The sequence below is a fragment of the Monodon monoceros genome, unplaced genomic scaffold, assembly GCF_005190385.1.
Source record: "Monodon monoceros isolate NGI ecotype Baffin Bay Population unplaced genomic scaffold, NGI_Narwhal_1 Super_Scaffold_19, whole genome shotgun sequence".
NCBI lineage: Eukaryota > Metazoa > Chordata > Mammalia > Artiodactyla > Monodontidae > Monodon > Monodon monoceros.
In genome coordinates this window covers 78,139,607-78,156,255 of record NW_021703775.1, presented here as the reverse complement: position 1 = coordinate 78,156,255, position 16,649 = coordinate 78,139,607, and the positions used below count along the sequence as shown (strand labels likewise).

Genomic DNA, 16,649 nt, shown 5'->3' with positions numbered 1-16,649 from the left:
ATCTGCTGTATTCACCAGACATCGCACCTTGGGATTTCCATTGATTTCAGTCTTTACAAAATTCTCGTAATGGAAAAAATTTCAATACCCTGAAAGACTGTAAAAGGTTCCTTGAACAGTTCTTTGCTGAAAAAGATAAAAAGTTTTGGGACAATGCAATTGTGAAGTTGCCTGATAAATGGCAGAAGGTATTGGAACAAAAGGGTGAAAACGTTGTTCAATAAAGTTCTTGGTGAAAATAAAAAGTGTCTTTAATTTTTACTTAAAAAACTGAGGGCACTTTTTCACCCACCCAATACTTGCAGGTGCACAGCATAGTGATTCAATATTTATGTACAGTATGAATTGATTACCATGATAAGTCTAACAACAATGTCACCATACAAAGCTATTGCAATATTATTGATTATATTCCCTAATACAGACTGTACATCCCTGTGACTTATTTCTTTTGTAACTCATATCTCTTAATACTCTTTACCTGTTTTGCTTATCCCCACACCCAACTCTCTTCTGGCAGTCACCAGCTTTTTGTCCACATCTATGAGTCTGTTCATGTTTTGTTTGTTCATTTGTTTTGTTTTTCAGATTCCACATGCAAGAGAAATCATATGGTATTTGTCTTTCTCTGTATGACTTATTTCATTTAGCATAATACCCTATAGGTACATCCATGTTGCTGCAAATGGCAAGATTTTGTTAATTTTTGTGGCTGAGTATTATCCTATTGTATATGTATAAAAGTGTGTGTGTGTGTATGTAAATAATGCTGGAATGAACATAAGGTTGCATATATCTTTTCAGATGAGTGTTTTTGTTTCTTTCATATAAATTCCCAGAAGTGGAATTGTTGGATTGTATGGGAGTCCCATTTTTAATTTTTTGAGGAAACTTTATACTGTTTCCCATAGTGGCTGTACCAATTTACATTCTCAGCAACAGTGTACCAGGGTTCCCCTTTCTCCACATTCTGGCCAAAATTTGTTATTTCTTGACATTTTGATAATAAGCCATTCTTAAAGGTATGTTGTGATATCTCATTGTAGTTTGATCTACATTTCCCTGTTGATTAGTGATGTTGAGAATGTTTTTACATGCCTACTGCAATCTGTATGTCTTCTTTGGAAAAATGTTTATCCAAATCTTCTGCCCATTTTTTAATCCTTTTTTTTTTGATGTTGAGATTTATGAGTTCTTTGCCTATTTTTTATATTAACCCCTTATCACATATATCATTTGCAACTATCTTCTATTCAATAGGTGGGCTTTTTTGTTTTGTTAGTAGTTTCCTTCATTGTGCAAAAGCTTTCTATTTTGATGTAGTCCCATTTGTTTATTATGCTTTTGTTTCCCTTGCCTGTGAAGGTGTATCCAAAAACACATTGCTAGGATGATGTCAAAGAGAATACTGCCTATGTTTTCTTCTAGAAGTGTTAGGGTTTCACATATTACATTTAAGTCTGTAATAGCTTTTGAGTTTATTTTTGTATACAATATAAGAAAATAGTCCAGCCTCATTGTTTTACATAAAGCTGTCCAGTTTTCCCAAAACCAGTTATTGAAAATGCTGTATTTCCCTATTGTATATTCTTGCCCCTTTGTCCTAGATTAATTGACCATATAAGGTGAATTCATTTCTGGGCTCTCTATTCTGAACTATTGACCTATGTGTCTGTTGTTGTGCTAGTTTCATACTGTTTTGATGTCTGTAGCTTTTTGTATAGTTTGAAGTCAGCAAGCATAATGCCTTCAGCATTCTTTTTCTTTCTCAAGATTGTTTTGGCTATATGCAGTCTTTTGTGTTTTCATATATATTTTAGGAGTCTTTGTTCTAGTTCTGTGAAAAATGTCATAGGTATTTTGATAGGGTTTATATTGAATCTGTAGATTGCCTTGGGTTGTATAGCCGTTTTTTTTGTTGTTGTTTTGCCACCTTTAACTTTTAATCATTTTTTTCTTATTTCACATCTTTATTGGAGTATAATTGCTTTACATTGTTGTGTTAGGTTCTGCTTTATAATAAAGTGAACCAGATATATGTATACATATATCCCCATATCCCCTCCCTCTTGCATCTCCCTCCCACTCTCCATATCCCATCCCTCTAGGTGGTCACAAAGCACCGAGCAGATCTCCCTGTGCTATGTGGCTGCTTCCCACTAGCTATCTATTTTACATTTGGTAGTGTATATATGTCAATGCTACTCCCTCACTTCATCCCCTTCCCCCTCCCCATGTCCTCAAGTCCAAGTCCATTCTCTACGTCTCCTTTTTTTTTTTTTTAGATTCTATATATATATGTGTTAGCATACAGTATTTGTTTTTCTCTTTCTGACTTACTTCACTCTCTATGACAGACTCTAGGTCCATCCACCTCATTACAAACAACTCAATTTCATTTCTTTTATGGCTGAGTAATATTCCATTATATATACGTGCCACACCTCCTTTATCCATTCATCTGTCGATGGACATTAGGTTGCTTCCATGTCCTGGCTATTGTAAATAGTGCTGCAATGAACATTTTGGTACATGACACTTTTTGAGTTATAGTTTTTTCAGGGTATATGCGAGATAGTGGGATTGCTGGGTTATATGGTAGTTCTATTTTTAGTTTTTTAAGGAAGCTCCACACTGTTCTCAGTAGTGGCTGTAGCAATTTACATTCCCACCAACAGTGCAAGAGGGTTCCCTTTTCTCCAAACCCTCTCCAGCATTTACTGTTTGTAGCTTTTTTGATGATGGCCATTCTGACATGTATGAGGTGATACCTCATTGTAGGTTTGATTTGCATTTCTCTAATGATTAGTGATGTTGAGCCTCCATTCATGTGTTTGATGGCAATCTGTATATCTTCTTTGGAGAAATGTCTATTTAGATCTTCTGCCCATTTTGGGATTGGGTTGTTTGTTTTTTGGATATTGAGCTGCATGAGCTGCTTGTATATTTTGGAGATTAATCCTTTGTCAGTTGCTTCATTTGCAAATACTTTCTCCCATTCTGAGGGTTGTCTTTTCATCTTCTTTATGTTTCCTTTGCTGTGCAAAAGCTTATAAGTTTCATTAGGTCCCATTTGTTTATTTTTGTTTTTATTTCCATTTCTCTAGGAGGTGGGTTGAAAAGGATCTTTCTGTGATTTATGTCATAGAGTGCTCTGCATATGTTTTTCTCTAAGAGTTTTAGAATGTCTGGCCTTCCATTTAGGTCTTTAATCTATTTTGATTTTATTTTTGTGTATAGTGTTAAGAAGTGTTGTAATTTCATTCTTTTACATGTAGCTGTCCAGTTTTCCCAGCACCACTTATTGAAGAGGCTGTCTTTCATCCATTGTATATTCTTGCCACCTTTATCAAAGATAAGGTGACCATATATGCATGGGTTTATCTCTGGCCTTCCTATCCTGTTCCATTAATGTATATTTCTGTTTTTGTACCAGTACCATACTTTCTTGATTACTGTAGCTTTGTAGCATAGTCTGAAGTCATGGAGCCTGATTCCTCCAGCTCCATTTTTCTTTCACGAAAAATTGCTTTGGCTATTCGGCATCTTTTGTGTTTCCATACAAATTTTGAAATTTTTCGTTCTAGTTCTGTAAAATTGCCATTGGTAATTTGATAGGGATTGCAATGAATCTGTAGATTGCGTTGGGTAGCATAGTCATTTTCACAATGTTGATTCTTCCAATGCAAGAACATGGTATATCTCTCCATCTGTTTGTATCATCTTTAATTTCTTTCATGAGTGTCTTATAGTTTTCTGCATACAGGTCTTTTGTCTCCTTAGGTAGGTTTATTCCTAGGTGTTTTATTCTTTTTGTTGCAATGGTAAATGGGAGGGTTTCCTTAATTTCTCTTTCAGAAGTGATTTCTGTGCATTAATTTTGTATCCTGCTACTTTACCAAATTCATTGATTAGCTCTAGTAGATTTTTGGTAGCATCTTTAGGATTCTCTATGTATAGTATCATGTCATCTGCAAACAGTGACAGCTTTACTTCTTCTTTTCCGATTTGGATTCCTTTTATTTCTTCTTCTTCTCTGATTGCTGTGGCTAAAACTTCCAGAACTATGTTGGATAATAGTGGTGAGAGTGGACAACCTTGTCTTGTTCCTGATCTTAGAAGAAATGGTTTCAGTTTTTCACCATTGAGAACGATGTTGGCTGTGGGTTTGTCATATATGGCCTTTATTATGTTGAGGCAAGTTCCCTCTCTGCCTACTTTCTGGAGGGTTTTTGTCATAAATAGGTGTTGAAATTTGTTGAAGTCTTTTGCTGCATCTATTGAGATTATCATATGGTTCTTATTCTTAAATTTGTTAGTATGGTGTATCACATTGATTGATTTGCAAATATTGAAGAATCCTTGCATTCTTGGGATAAACCCCACTCGATCATGGTGTATGATCCTTTTAATGTGCTGTTGGATTCTGTTTGCTAGTATTTAGTTGAGGGTTTTTGCATCTATGTTCATCAGTGATAGTGGCCTCTACTTTTCTTTTTTTTGTGACATCTTTGTATGGTTTTGGTATCAGGGTGATCGTGGCCTCATAGAATGCATTTGGGAGCGTTCCTCCCTCTGCTGTATTATGGAAGAGTTTGAGAAGGATAGCTGTTAGCTCTGCTCTAAATGTTTGATAGAATTTGCCTGTGAAGCCATCTGGTCCTGGGCTTTTGTTTGTTGGAAGATATTTAATCACAGTTTCAATTTCACTGCTTATGATTTTTCTGTTTATATTTTCTATTTCTTCCTGATCCAGTCTCAGAAGGTTGTGCTTTTCTAAGAATTTGTCCATTTCTTCCAGGTTGTCCATTTTATTGACATATAGTTGCTTGTAGTAATCTCTTATGGTCCTTTGCATTTCTGCAGTGTCAGTTGTTAGTTGTCCTTTTTCATTTCTAATTCTGTTGATTTGAGTCTTTTCCCTTTTTTCTTGATGAGTCTGGTTAATGCTTTATCAATTTTGTTTATCTTCTCAAACAACCAGCTTTTGGTTTCATTGATGTTGGCTATTGTTTCCTTCATTTGTCTTTCATTTATTTCTGATCTGATCTTTATGCTTCCTTTCCTTCTGCTAACTTTGGGGGTTTTTTTTCTTCATTCTCTGATTGCTTTAGGTGTAAGGTTAGGTTGTTTATTTGAGATGCTTCTTGTTTTGGGAGGTAAGATTGTATTGCTATAAACTTCCCTCTTAGAACTGCTTTTGCTGCATCCCATAGGTTTTGGGTCATTGTGTTTTCATTGTCATTTGTTTCTAGGTATTTTTTTATTTCCTCTTTGATTTCTTCAGTGATCTCTTGGTTATTTAGTAGTGTATTGTTTAGTCTCCATGTCTTTGGACTTTTTGCAGTTTCTTTCCTGTCATTGCTATCTAGTCTCATAGTGTTGTGGTTGGTAAAGATACTTGAAACGATTTCAGTTTTCTTCAGTTTACCAAGGCTTGATTTGCGACCCAAGATATGATCTATCCTGGAGAATGTTCCATGAGCACTTGAGAAGAAAGTGTATTCTGTTGTTTTTGGATGGAATGTCCTAGAAATATCAATTAAGTCCATCTTATTTAATATGTCATTTAAAGCTTGTGTTTCTTTTTTTTTTTTTTTTTTTTTTTTGCGGTACGCGGGCCTCTCACTGCTGCAGCCTCTCCCATTGCAGAGTACAGGCTCTGGATGTGCCAGCTTAGCGGCCATGGCTCATGGGCCCAGCCACTCCATGGCATGTGGAATCCTCCTGGACAGGGGCACGAACCCACGTCCCCTGCATCGGCAGGCAGACTCCCAACAACTGCTCCACCAGGGAAGCCCCTGTGTTTCTTATTTAGCTTCATTTTGGATGACCTGTCCATTGGTGAAAGTGGGGTGTTAAAGTCCCCTACTATTATTGTGTTACTGTTTTATGGCTGTTAGCACTTACGTTATGTATTGAGGTGCTCCTATGTTGGGTGCATAAATATTTACAATTGTTTTATCTTCTTCTCGGGCTGATCCCTTGATGATTATGTAGTGTCCTTCTTTGTCTCTTGTAATAGTCTTTGTTTTAAAGTCTATTTTGTCTGGTATGAGAATTGCTTCTCCAGCTTTCCTTTGACTTCCATTTGCATGGAATATCTTTTTCTATCCCTCACTTTCAGTCCGTATGTGTCCCTAGGTCTGAAGTGGGTCTCTTGTAGACAGCATATATACAGGTCTTGTGTTTGTATCCATTCAGCCAGTCTATGTCTTTTGCTTAGAGAATTTAATCCATTTACATTTAAGGTAATTATCAATATGTATGTTCCTATTACCATTTTCTTAATTGTTTCCGGTTTGTCATTGTAGGTCTTTTCCTTCTCTTGTGTTTTGTGCCTAGAGAAATTCCTTTAGCATTTGTTGTAAAGCTGGTTTGGTGGTGCTGAATTCTCTTAGCTTTGCTGGTCTGTAAAGGTTTTAATTTCTCCATCGAATTTGAATGAGATCCTTGCTGGGTAGAGTAATCTTGGCTGTAGGTTTTTCCCTTTCATCACTTTAAGTATGTCCTGCCACTCCTTTCTGGCCTGCAGAGTTTCTGCTGAAAGGTCAGCTGTTAACCTTATGAGGATTCCCTTGTATGTTATTTGTTGCTTTTCCCTTGCTGCTTTTAATATTTTTTTCTTTGTATTTAATTTTTTGGTAGTTTGATTAATATGTGTCTGGCGTGTTTTTCCTTGGATTTATCCTGTATGGTACGCTCTGCGCTTCCTGGACTTGACTATTTCCTTTCCCATATTATACAAGTTTTATACAACTATAATCTCTTCAAATATTTTCTCAGTCCGTTTCTTTTTCTCTTCTACTTCTGAGACCCTATAATTTGAATGTGGTGCATTTAATGTTGTCCCAGATGTCTCTGAAACTGTCCTCAATTCTTTTCATTCTTTTTTCTTTATTCTGCTTTGTGGTAGTTATTTCCACTAGTTTATCTTCCAGGTCACTTATCCGTTCTTCTGCATCAGTTATTCTGTTATTGATTCCTTCTAGAAACTTTTTAATTTCATTTATTCTGTTGTTCACCATTGTTTGTTTGCTCTTTAGTTCTTCTTGTTTCTTGTTAAACCTTTCTTGTATTTTCTCCATTCTTTTTCCAAGATTTTGGATCATCTTTACTATCATTACTCTGAATTCTTTTTCAGGTAGACTGACTATTTCCTCTTCATTTTTGGTCTGATGGGTTTTTACCTTGCTCCTTCATCTGCTGCATATTTCTCTGTCTTCTTATTTTGTTGAACTTACTGTGTTTGGGATCTCCTTTCCTCAGGCTGCAGGTTTGTAGCTGCTGTTGTTTCTGGTGTCTGCCCCCAGTGGGTAAGTTTGTTTCAGTGGCTTGTGTAGGCTTCCTGATAGAGGGGACTGGTGCCTGTGTTCTGGTGGGTGGGGCTTGATCTTGTCTTTCTAGTGGGCAGGGCTGCATCCAGTGGTGTTTTTTGGGGTGTCTGTGAACTTAGTATGATTTTAGGCAGCCTCTCTGCTAATGGGTGGGGTTGTGTTCCTGTCTCACTAGTTGTTTGTCATGGGGTGCCCAGCACTGGGGCTTGCTGGCAGTTGATTGGAGCTGGGTCTTAGCATTGAGAAGGAGATCTCTGGGAAATCTCTCGCCAATTGTTATTACTTGGGGCCAGGAGGTCTCTGGTGGTCCAATGTCCTGAACTTGGCTCTCTCATCTCCAAGGCTCAGGCCTGACACCAGGTCAGAGCACTGAGACCCTCTCAGCCACATGACTCAGAAGAAAAGGGAGAAAAAAAGAAAGATAAAAATATTTTTTTAATTATTAAAGTAAAAATTAAAAAAAATAAAAAGAATAGAGCAACCAAACCAATAAACAAATCCATCAGTGATAACAAGCACTAAAAACTATACTAAGATATACATAAAAATCAGGAACAAATCAGTTATATGCAGCAAACCCCCAAGTCTACAGTTGCTCCCAAAGCCCACTGCCTCAATTTTGGGATGATTCGTTGTCTTTTCAGGTATTCCACAGATGCAGGGTACATCAAGTTGATTGTGGGGATTTAATCCACTGCTCCTGAGGCTGCTGGGAGAGATTTCCCTTTCTCTTCTTTGTTCACACAGCTCCTGGTGTTTAGCTTTGGTTTTAGCCCCGCCTCTGCATGTAGGTCGCCCTCAGGCATCTGTTCCCACCCAGACAGGAGGGGGTTAAAGCAGTGGCTGATTAGGGGGCTCTGGCTCATTCAGGCCAGGTGTAGGGAGGGGTATAGTAGCTATAATTGGAATATGGGGTGAGCCTGCAGTGACAGAGACCTACATGACATTGCAACAGCCTGAGGCACACCATGTGTTCTCCCTTGATTGGGACCCTTGTAGTGGCATACTGCACAAGCTCCCAGGGTGGGTGTGGATAGTGACCTGTGCTTGCACATGGGATTCTTGGGTGGCTGCAGCAGCAACATTAGCATTTCATACCCGTCTCTTGGGTCTGAGCTGGTAGCCCCGGCTTGCTCCTATCTCTGGAGCTCATTTAGATGGTGCTCTGAATCCCCTCTCCTCGTGCACCCTGAAACAATGGTCTCTTGACTCTTAGGCAGGTCCAGACTTTTTCCCCGGACTTCCTCCCAGCTAGCTGTGGCACACTATCCCCCTTCAGGCTGTGTTCACACAGCCAACCCCAGTCCTCTCCCTGGGGTCTTACCTCCAAAGCCTGAGCCTCAGCTCCCAGCCTCCACCCACCCCAGTGGGTGAGCAGACAAGCCTCTCAGGCTGGTGGTAGGCACCGATCCTCTGTGGGAATTTCTCCATTTCACCCTCTGCTCCCCTGTTGCTGCACTCTCCTCCGTGGCTCCAAAGCTTCCCCCCCACCCAACCCCCCTCTCTGCCAATGAAGGGGCTTCCTAGTGTGTGGAAACTTTTCCTCCTTCACAGCTCCCTTCCAGAGGTGTAGGTCCCATCCCTATTCTTTTGTCTCTGTTTTTTCTTTTTTCTTTTGCCCTACTCAGGTACATGGGGATTTTCTTGCCTTTTGGGAAGTCTGAGGTCTTCTGCCAGCATTCAGTAGGTGTTCTGTAGTTGTTCCACACGTAGATATATTTTTGTTGTATTTGTGGTTAGGAAGGTGAGCTCCATGTCTTACTCCTCTGACATCTTGATGGTCCCCCCCCAGCCATTTTAATAATATTAGTTCTTCCAGTCCAGGAGGGTGGTATATCTTTCCAATTGTTAGTGTCATCTTCAGTATCATTCATTAATGTCTCATATTATTTTGAGTAAAGGTCTTTTACCTCCTGGGTTAGGTTTATTCCTAGGTGTTTTTTTTTTTTTTTTTGATGCAATTGTAAATGGCATTATTTACTTAATTTCTCTTTCTGATAGTTTATTGTTAGTGTATAGGAATGCAACAGATTTTTGTATATTAATCTTGTATCCTGCAACTTTACTGAATTCATTTATTGGTTTTAATAGTTTCTTTGGTGGTATCTTAGGATTTTCTATATATAATATCACATCCTCTGCAAACAGTGACAGCTTTACTTCTTCCTTTTCAATTTGAATTCCTATATTTTTGTCTGACAGCTGTGACTAGGACTTCCAATGTTATGTTGAATAAAAGCGCTAAGAGTGGATATCCTTGTCCCAATCTTAGAAAAAAATGTTTTCTCTTTTTCACCATTGAGTACAATGTTAACTGTGAGCTTGTCATATATGGCCTTTATTTGTTGAGGTATGTTCCCTCTATACCCAATTTGTTGAGTTTTTATCATAAATCGATGTTGAAATTTGTCAAAAGCTTTTTCTACATCTGTTGAGATGATCATATGATTTTTTTATTCTACAACAAAAGTGAATAATTTTTATTAACATTTTGTTAATGTGGTGTACCATGTTGATTGATTTGTGGATATTGGATCATCTTTGCATCCCTGGGATAAACTCCACTTGATCATGGTGTATGATCCTTTGATAATAGTTTGTTGAGCATTTTTTTGCATCTATGTATGTCAGTGATATTGGCCTGTAATTTTATTTTGGGGGTACTTTTATCTGGTTTTGGTATCAGGGTGAAGCTGCCCTCAAAGTTAGTTCAAAAATGTTCCTTCCTCTGCAATTTTTTGGAATAGTTTGAGAAGGATAGGTGTTAACTCTTCTCTAAATGTTTTATAGAAGTTACCTATGAAGTCATCCAGTCCTGAACTTTTGTTTGTTGGGAATTTTTTATTACTGATTCAATTTTATTATTGGTAATTAGTCTGTTCATATTTTTATTTCTTCTTGATTCAGGCTTGGGAGATTGTACATTTCTAGGAATTTGTTCATTTCTTCCATGTTGTCCATTTTATTGGCATATAATTGTTCATAGTAATCTCTTATGATCCCTTGTGTTTCTGTGGTGTCAGCTGATAATGAGTCAGCTCTGAGTTTTGTTGATCTTTACTCTTTTTTGTCTCTGCTCTGATGTTTATTATTTATTTTCTTTTACTAATTTTGGTTTTTCTTGTTCTTTTCCCACTTCCTTTGGATGTAAGGTTTTATTCTTTATTTGAGACATTTCTTATTTCCTGAGGTAGACTTTTTCCCCTATAAACTTCACTCTTTTAAGAGCCTTTGCTATCTCCCATAGATTATGGATCATTGTGTTTCTATTTCCTTTGTGTCCAGGTGTTTTATTTAAATTCTCTTTTCTTTTTTTTGTTCATATTTTTCTTCTTCCTCTACTCTATCTTCCAGATTGCTGATCTTTCCTTCTGTATCCTCTAATATGCTGTGATTCCCTCTAGTGTGTTTTCCTTTCAGTTATTGTAGTCTTCAGTTCTGATTGGTTCTTTTTTGTATTTTTGATCTCTTTTTTGAAGTTCTCAGTGAGTTTCATCCATTTTCTCCTGATTGCAGTAATCTTTATGACTATTTCTTTGAACTCTTTATATGGTAAATTGCTTATTTCCATTCTGTTTAGTTCTTTTTCTGAATTTTTGTCCTGTTCTTTTGTTTGGAAGGTATTCCATTGTCTCTTCATTTTGCCTAACTCTCTTTTTATTTCTACCTATTATGCATATCAGCCACATCTTCCGGTCTTAAAAGAGTTACCTATGTACAAAGTACCCTGTGGGGCCCAGTGGTACAACCCTCTCTGGTCACCAGAACCAGGTGCTCCAGGGTCGTTCACTGGGTGGGCTGTGTGCACCCTTCTGTTGTGATTGAGCTGCAATTTCTGCAGGTTTACTGGGGGGTGGGATTGGCCACCAATGTGATCCTCTTGCTTTCTTTAATGAAAATATTCATTGGTATTTTAATTTAATTTATGAATTGGAGTCCAGTCAATATTGAATTTTCTAAGTCTTACATTTTATTTGGTGAAGAATATAAATGCTCATTTTTAAACAAAGAATTGCTGATCTCATATTCCATGTATGGAGTGTTCAGTTAGGTCTAGGCCTTGGGGAGAACAAGGGATGGATTTAGAACAGACCGCAGCAATTTTGTGACCAACTTGCTATCATCCAGTAAGAGAGAGAAGAGTTGCAGCAAATTAATTGAATACAAAGTAGACTGTATTATATAACTTGAGTGGTTCATGGATTATTTTGAGAGCTTAAAGGAAGATCAAACTGTTTCTAGTTGGCAGTCAGGAAAAGCTTTGCAAGTGAGCTAATAATTGAGTTGGACTTTGGAAAATATAGCAAATGTGAACTTAGAAAAAGTCTGAGTAAGGACACTTGAAGGATGATAGATAGATTAAGAAGAGGCACAAAGGGAGGCAAACACAGGTGATGGTTTGAAAATTGGGGTTACAGTAGCCCTCCCTGATCCACAGTTTCACTTTCCACAGTTTCAGTTACCCACAGTAAACTCTGGTCCAGAAATGTTAAACAGAAGTTTTCAGTAATTAACAACTCATAAGTTTGAAATTGTAGGTCTTCTGAGTAGCATGATAAAACCTGGTGCTGTCCTACTCTGTCCTGCCTGTAATGTGAATTAGCCCTTTGTCCATTGTATCCTGCCCATTAGTTACTTGGTAGCCTTCTCAGTTATCAGATTGACTGTCATGGTATCACAGTACTTGTGTTCAAGTAACCCTTGTTTTACTTAATAATGACCTCAATGTGCAAGTGTAGTAATGCCAGCAATTCAAACATGCCAAAGAGAATCCATAACACGTTTTCTTTAAGTGAAGATGTGAAAGCTTTTGACTTAATAAGGAAAGAAAAAAATTATATGCTAAAGTTGATAAGGTCTAAGAACAAATCTTCTCTCCATGAACTTGTGAAGAAGAAAAGAGAAACTCTTGCTAGTTTTGCTGTTGCATCTCAAAATGCAAAAGTTATGGCTATGGTGCATGCTAAGTGCTTTGTTAAGATGGAAAAGGCATTACATTTGTACAATAGGGCATTTTGAGAGAGAGAAATAGACCAAATTTGCCTAACTTTTATTACAGTATATTGTTATAATTGTTACATTTTATTATTAGTTATTGTTGTTAATCTCTTAGTGTGCCTAATTTATAAATTAAACTTCATCACAGATATGTATGTATAGGAAAAAACAGCAAATACAGGGTGTGGTACTCTCCATGGTTTCAGGCATCAACTGGAGGTCTTGGAACATATTCCCTGCAGATGCAGGGGACTACTGTACTTCAGTTTTATTAAAACATAGACGGGTGGTACAACCACTAGGGAGACAGTATGGAGGTTCCTTGAAGAACTAAAAACAGAGCTACCATATGATCGAGCAATCCCACTCCTGGGGATATATCTGGAGAAAACCATAATTCGAAAATATACATGTACCCCAGTGTTCACTGCAGCACTATTTATAACAGCCAAGCCATGGAAGCAACCTAAGTGTCCATCAACAGAGGAATGGATGAAGAAGATGTGGTACATATATACAATGGAATATTCCTCAGCCATAAAAAAGAACAAAATAATGCCATTTGTAGCAACATAGATGGACCCAGAGATTATCATACTAAGTAAAGTAATTCAGACAGAGGAAGATAGAAAGACAAATATCATATGATATAATTTATATGTGGAATCTAAAAAGATGATACAAATAAACTTATTTACGAAACAGAAACAGACTCACAGATTTGAAGACAAACTTATGGTTACCAAAGGGGAAAGGTGTGGAGGAGGGATAAATTATGAATTGGGGATAAACATATACAGACTTCTATATATAAAACAGATAATCAACAAGGACCTACCATACAGCACAGGGAACTATACTCAGTATTCTGTAACAACCTATATGGGAAAAGAATCTGCAAAAGAACGGATATATGTATACGTTTAACTGAATCACTTTGCTGTACACCTGAAACTAACACAACATTGTAAATCAACTATACCCCAATATAAAATAAAAATTAAATTAAAAAAAAAAGGAAGGTCTAAAGAGAAATTCTAAGGGAAAAAAGGTTAAATATATACATGAGAGGCAGTACTCAGGAACCAAGTAGTTAGAAAGAATAAACTCTAAACCCAAATTTTCTACTCACCCCTGACACGGTGCTTGGTATTACCAATTGGAAATATGTATTTGACAGAAAAGGGAGAACAGCACATGTAGAAGCAGGGAGGATGGGCATGATAGAGTTTGGGCTACCCAAATTTTTCCCGTAGATCAAACTTCTTAATAAAACACAGTAAAGCAGGAATGCCTTTTTAATACTCTTACAGGTAGAAAGAGTGTAAAGCAAATTCTGGAATGGTGATTACTTGCAAACCAATGTCAGTGGAATTGCTTGGAGTGTTGAGTGTTTATTTTTGAAAGATGCCCAATGAAAGGAAAAATCAGAATGCAATTTCAAGAGGAGAATAGGTTTTGTGAACTCTGTCATCACTTCATTTTGCCTCTATGCAAAGAAAATTGTATCTTATGTTCCAAGTCGCAGTACATTTGTCCTCAGATAGTTTTATGCCGTAGTCACCACCACCAATTTTCTGTCAAAATGTTTACGTTATCTGTGGGTCTGTTTCAGAAACTGACAAAAATTGTTAGGCTGAAGGAAAGAAATTTCAGTGAGTTTAGTACATGCTTTGGCTTCCTTACCAAATTCAAATGTTGCTTGCAAATTATATGACATTGCAATGTGATGCCAGTTACATCATTTGGAAGATCTATTTGAGAATATCAAATTTAATTGTTTTGTTCTTCAGATGTTTGCAGACATTGACTTTGGAGAAGGCTCTGATTGGAGATTTCATTAAACTGGGGAAGTTCACAGGTAAGACAAAATGTTTCCACTTCTCTCTCTTTTTTTCTGACTTTTGTTGCAGAGCCATCCATGTTTGTGTTGATTTTCCTATGGGGAGTGATTTATTTCAGGCTAACTTGTGATGAATATCTTTTTCATGCTTAAAAGGAGTGCTTTTTAACCTTAGGCTATGGCAGATATATAAAACAGAAATGAAGCCTAAGATTGACTTGTTTACTTTTTAATCCTTTTTCCCCTCTACAATTTTTTTTAATAAAAATTCAGTAGTTCTCAAGAACTATAGTTTGGATAAATCAAATTTTTTCGTTCCGAAGCCCAGTGTTTAACACTGGCGATGACATGAACTGTTGAATAGACTCAAGGGAGCTGCTTATCTGAGTATCTATTTAATCCTGACTGTGCTTGTTCACTGTTCACATGCTATAACCTTGGGCATATATCTCTTCTTACCAATACAAGGAGGGACTCTTCCATTTGGGAACTTATGGAACAACTAGAAATAATTAATAGCACCCTTTATGTTTGTATATGAGACAGGTCCATGTTCTATTTTGTATAGAATATCTTTAATGGTTTTGTAATCATGATTGTATGTTTCTTATAGAAGAAACCATGTGATGTTATTTGGATAACCTAAAAGCAAATTCTGTTAAATGGGAGATCTTTGTTCATTAAAAAAAAAAATGTATTAAGTGAAAGGAGCTAGACTCATATCACAGAACAATAACATATGTGTTTCAAAGCACTAATTTAAGCAGAAATGCATATGACAAATTAGTACATATGTGAGAATCAGCGGAAATGTAGTTCCAGTTTAAAATTTTTATTCCACTTGTCTACGTTAATTAACAGTGAATAGAGCGGTGTTTCTTATACTTTTGCCACATTCTTTGGATTATCTTTGATTCTGGTCCACATTATCTATTGTATTGTCTTATTCTGGTGCATTCCAGAGGACTACTACTATGGGTATTACTTACTAATTGCTGAGATTCCTCTGACTCTGATTGTTTAGGGTTCAGTAATTAGCATATGGAGGTATTCTACCTCTGGTGTGTTTCTACTGTCCTGGATCTCTTTGATTCACTTCTGAATTTCCGGTGCAGTTAAGTCTTGATATAAATCTTTTTCAAATACACTCTAATGACTGTAAAAGTTCTTTGCTATTGGAGGTTAGAATTTAACATTCCCAGAAAAAACTATCTTCCGAGGGCTCCATTTATGACCCTTCTTTGTCTTTCAAGAACCCTTTTGTCTCTGCTTACTTCCTTACCTGTCATCACCTGAGCTGTGGAAGGCTGCAAGGGAGAAGAGGGCTAGAGTTGCCAGCTTTAGCAAACGAGAACACCTGGGAGGGGCAGAGACTGTTTTTGGTGGCACCTCTGAGCTATCCGTTAGATACCCAACTGGAGATGTTGAATAAAAATTAGATATCTGGACTTTTTTTTTTAAGATTTCCAAAACAACAAAACATTTATCTTGAGATTTGAGAATAATGGGAAAATTAAGTAATAGGAATTGGACCCTCATGGGGGTCTTCTGGGAAATCGGAAGCACCACCCTCTTCTGCAGGTCTATGCTTCTCCAGTTTAGCAATCAATTCTTTCGCTGGATTGAAGACGCCATTGGTCTGCTGGTCACAGACATAGCAGCCCCGGGGTGGGGTGGAAATGCTGCAGCGCACAGCTCTCGCGGAAATAATGCCTGCCCTTGGTGACAACTGGGTTTTGGAAGGTCTGTCGACAGATGAAACACTTGAATGGTATTTCCTCCTCATCACTTCCCACTTCGTAGTTTTCGTCCTCATAGACACCATTAGCGATCCTCATAAAACTCACATTCGATCTGCCACCCATGCTTGTAATCTGAATGGTCCTGGGGGAATTTGCAGCTGTCTCTGAAGCCGCAAAAACCAGTCTCCTTGTAACCCGTTGAATTCAGATATTAGATATCTGAATCTGGACATTGGGGAAAATTTCTGGTCAGATTGGGAGCCATTGGAAGATTAAAGGCGTGAAACTAGATTAGAGGACCAAGCGACTGAGTTGAGATAAGGGAACCAAACATTAGCTCTGGACAACAACATAGAAGGTTTAAAATATGTGTAACTAAGTTAGTTCATTATGTGTTATAAACCTGTAAAAGTCTGTATATTCATATTGGCCTAAAACCTTATTTTCATTTTATTCCGCTTTGGGAAAATAGAGGATCAACTTAATTTGGATTTGCCTTCAGTACTGAGACGTGTTCTAACACCTTATCAAGATGGTTTCTATAGGAGGTGGGACACTGCAGTGAGCCCTTAGCAACCTGAACCTGTGTAATAATGGGCTGGAATATAGCAGGTTTCAACTGTGTACCGGGTTCTTATTCATATTCTATAGGAAAGGGAAGGCTGGCTTTACTAACAGGAAATTTAAGTAATTTTTCTGTTTTTGAAGCACCGAAACCATCTTTCTTAT

General features: G+C 37.4%; 1 pseudogene; it reads left to right on the top strand.

The window, feature by feature from the left end:
- Positions 1-15,610, top strand: part of LOC114900494 — a 32,654-nt pseudogene extending 17,044 nt beyond the window's left edge.
- The last annotated feature ends 1,039 nt before the right edge of the window (positions 15,611-16,649 follow it).